We start from the raw sequence: 4,081 nt of genomic DNA on the forward strand, positions 1-4,081 counted from the left end.
AGAATGAGGTAAGCACAAGGGTGGAAGATGTAATCATAGGGTTGCACAGTTTGGTGGGTGGAGAGAGGAAGTGGGTTAAGTAAATGGGAAGGATCTGATATGAAAAACAATGCTATGAACTTTGCAAGTAAACCAAGAAAAATAACAACAACAAAAACAAAAATGCACCCTGGTAGCAAAGTGACTATGACATTCGATTACTAATGAAACTTCAGTGGTTTCAACCCAGCAGAATGATTAGACAAAAAAATAAAAAGAGATTTACAGATTTACGATTCTGTTCCCTATGTTCCCCTTAAAAGAATTTTAAAACAATTTCCTTGGACTCGTTTTTTAACATAGCAATCCTTCTCTCTTCTAAGAGTAATGAAAAACTTCTATATCAAAATAATTCTGAAGCAAAGACTCTCCAATTTCAATGAAACATGTGTTATTTAGTGAAGCAGCATTTCAATTGAATTATCCAAACTTCCCAATGAATTATGATTCTTATAACACTCACTCAATTCATGAGAATATTGGAGCCCTGCTGACACAATGGGATAAGAGTTAAGCTGCTAAATGAAGGTTTCCAGATCAAATCCTCTTTGAACCCACTAGTTGCACTGCTGGAGAAAAATGTGGCAGCTTGCTTCCGTATAGATTTCTAGCCCTGATACATCTGTATGGCAGTTCTATTCTGTCCTGGAAGGTCATTATGAATTGGAATAGACTTGATGGCAATGTGTTTGAGTTTGCTGATACGTAAGAAGATTAAGAATTAAGGTTGTTGGCTAAATTGAGAATGACAATAATAATCCCCTATAGCACAGAAACAGAAGAAAAGAGAACTTAAGATAATTGCTCTTTTCCTAAAGCAATTTCAAGTCAATTCAAGTGACAACTAATATTAAAAAATGAGTCGTTTTAGAAAGGAACAAACCTAAGAACATCTTTGATTTTTAAAAAATATTTAAAGAAAGAAAATAATAGCAATCAGATGTATAAATACTCTTCCAGAGGAAACATTTCCCACCTCATCTAATAGGAACACAATCTTGACAATAAATGATAACAGAGACAGTCTAAGAATTAAAAACTAAAGGGAAATATCACTCATGAGTATGAATTTGAAAAGATTTAAACAGAATATTAGTAATCACTTATTAATCAATTACAATCTTAGCTGACTAAAAATTAAAAAGGAATAAATATAATAAAAACTGAGTAAGCCCACTACAAAGAAAAGTAAGTTTACTGAAATTAATTTAAAAACTAAAACCAAACCCACTGCTATGAAGTTGATTATAACCCAGAGCAATCTGTGGAAATAGGCAGAGTTGCCTATGGGTTTCCATGTTCATACTAAAAGATTCAGTATTACAAATAGATTGTTGTTGTCATGTGCCATCGAGTCACTTGCGACTCATAGCGATCCTATGTACAACAGCTCTAAACTCTGCTCTGTCCTGTGCCAACCTCACTGTCTTCGACACACTCATCCTGGCTGCCCCAGTCACCGAATCAATCCACCTCCCAGAGGGCCTTCCTCTCCCATGCCTGCCCTCCACCCTCCCAAGCATGATGTCCATCTCCAAGGACCGGTCCCTCCTTATATGACCAAAGTATGTCAGACGAAGTTTCAGAATCCTTGCCTCCAAGGAGCAGCCCAGTTTAACCCTCGCCAAGACGAATCTGTTTGTTTTCTTAGCAGTCCATGGTACTCTCAGCACTTTTCTCCAACACCAAAGCTCAAAAGCATCAATTCTCCTTCTATCCTCCCTGGTCATTGTCCAGCTCTCTGATGCATAACAAGTGACTGAAAAGACCATGGCCTGTACCAGATGCACCTTTGTCTCCAGAGACACACCGTTGCTCTTGAGTACTTTAGAGAGGTCCCTAACAGCAGACTTTCGAATCGCAATACGTCTTTTAATTTCCTGGCTGCTGGTGCCAAAGGTGTTGATTGTGGAGCCAAGCTGACTAAAGCTGTGAGCAATCTCAATCTCTTCACCATGCATCCAGATGCTGCCAATTGGCCCAGCCGACTTTCCCATGGCAGTATGTCTTCTAATTTCCTGGCTGCTGGTGCCGAGAGTGTTGACTGTGGAGCCAAGCAAACTAAAGCTGTGAACAATCTCAATCTCTTCACCATCCATCCTGATGCTGCCATTTGGCCCAGTGGTGACAATCTTTGTCTTCTTGACATTGAGCCTCAATCCATATTGAAGGCTGCAGTCCCTGACCCTCAGCAGCAAGCACTTTAGGTCCTCCTCAGTTTCAGCAAGCAGGGTTGTGTCATCTGCATAACATAGACTGTTGATAGATCTTCCACCAATTCTGATGCCGCATTTCTCCTCATAGAGCCCAGCCTCCCAGATAATCTGTTCTGCATACAAGTTGAAAAGGTATGGAGACAGGACACATGCCTGGCGTACGCCCTTCCCAATTTTGAACCATGCGGTGTTTTCTTGCTCTGTTCTGATGACTGCTTCTTGGTTCAAGTATAAGTTTTGCATTAGCATGATCAAGTGTTCTGCATTACAAATGTTGTTGTTTTTAAGTGCCATCGAGTCGTTTGCGACTCATAGCGACCCTATGTACAACAGCTCTAAACTCTGCTCTGTCCTGTGCCAAACTCACTGTCTCCGACACACTCATCCCGATTGCCCCAGTCACCGAATCAATCCATCTCCTAGTGGGCCTTCCCCTCCTGCGCCTGCCCTCATAGGTACCCTAAATTTATCTACTGATTTAGGACATATCAATAAAAATTCTACTTTTAAATGGAAATTAGCATGCTTATTTGTAAACTTAAGATACTGACTTATACATTTATGAAGGAGCATGATTAAGAATAGCCAGGTTACTAAGAAAGAAAACTAAGATGGGTAGACTTGACCAAATTTCAAACAATGGTATAATTATAGTAATTAAAAGTGTGTTATTCATGTAAATGCAGATAATGTGATTTATATGGGCTTATAAAGTAGACATCATTCAATTTTGCTCCTAAAGAAGACTAATTGGCCCAGGATTAGGATTGAAAAAAATTTTCTGTGCTGCTCTAAAGTGCTGGTTTTCAGAATGAATCCACCAGCTACTCTGTGAAAAAGGGATGGGCAATCTCTTCCTGTGTGATTTAATGCTTCTAAAAACCTGCTTGAGGTTCAGCTAGGAGTTGGTCCCAACTCAGCAGCACATAACAACATTGTACAGGTCTAACAGTGGTTAAATTCTCAGCTGTTGACCAAAAGCTTGATAGTTCAAATCTAGTGACTCTGCAGGCAAAAAGACCTAGCAATTTACTGTTGTAAAGATTAAATCCCACAGAGCAATGCTACTCTGTCACGTGGTTTTGAAATGAGAAGGCACTGACTATACAGTATCCAGAAACAAAACTTCTATATGACACTAAAAACTAAATTCTAGATGAATTAGATCTCTAAGTGAAGAAATATTTATTACTTAATATTTAAAAAATTAAATGTATAAAAAAAAGAAAACTCAAATGAACACATATTCCAAAGGAGTCTCTTTATTAACTAAGATTATTGAGGCTATTTCAACACTAGTAGCATAGCTCATTTTTTAGTCTTATAAGCAAGCCAACAATTAACATACCATCTCCTTGTGTTTACAGAACAATCTCCATCAACTCTAGATTTTCATATCAAGACCCTGGGAATATTTACAAATCCTACCATGCTTTTGTTCATAGGGTCACTATGAGTCATCTGACTTGACGGCATCAAACAACAACAACAACCATGTTTTATTTCTTGCACCTATACTGCGTTATGCAGATGACAAAACCATGCTTGCTGAAACTGAGGAGAACCTGAAGCGCTTGCTGCAGAGGGTCAAAGACTGCAGCCTTCAATATGGATTGAGGCTCAGTGTCCAGAAGACGAAGATTCTCACCACTGGACCAATTGGCAGCATCAGGATGGATGGTGAAGAGATTGAGATTGCTCACAGCTTTAGTTTGCTTGGCTCCACAATCAACACTCTACCAGCAGCCAGGAAATTAAAAGGCGTATTGCGATGGGAAAGTCTGCTGTTAGGGACCTCTCTAAAGTACTCAAAAGCAACGGTATGT

At 39.2% G+C, this 4,081-nt stretch overlaps 1 protein-coding gene across 1 annotated transcript in view; it reads right to left on the reverse strand.

Annotated features, from left to right (window-relative positions):
• The window catches only part of VPS13B (vacuolar protein sorting 13 homolog B (yeast)), a 387,771-nt gene that overhangs the window by 6,570 nt on the left and 377,120 nt on the right, over positions 1-4,081 (reverse strand). The gene's annotated exons all lie outside the window — the stretch shown is intronic.

Source organism: Elephantulus edwardii, unplaced genomic scaffold (genome assembly GCF_000299155.1).
Source record: "Elephantulus edwardii isolate Elephantulus edwardi_28Jun2011 unplaced genomic scaffold, EleEdw1.0 scaffold00270, whole genome shotgun sequence".
NCBI lineage: Eukaryota > Metazoa > Chordata > Mammalia > Macroscelidea > Macroscelididae > Elephantulus > Elephantulus edwardii.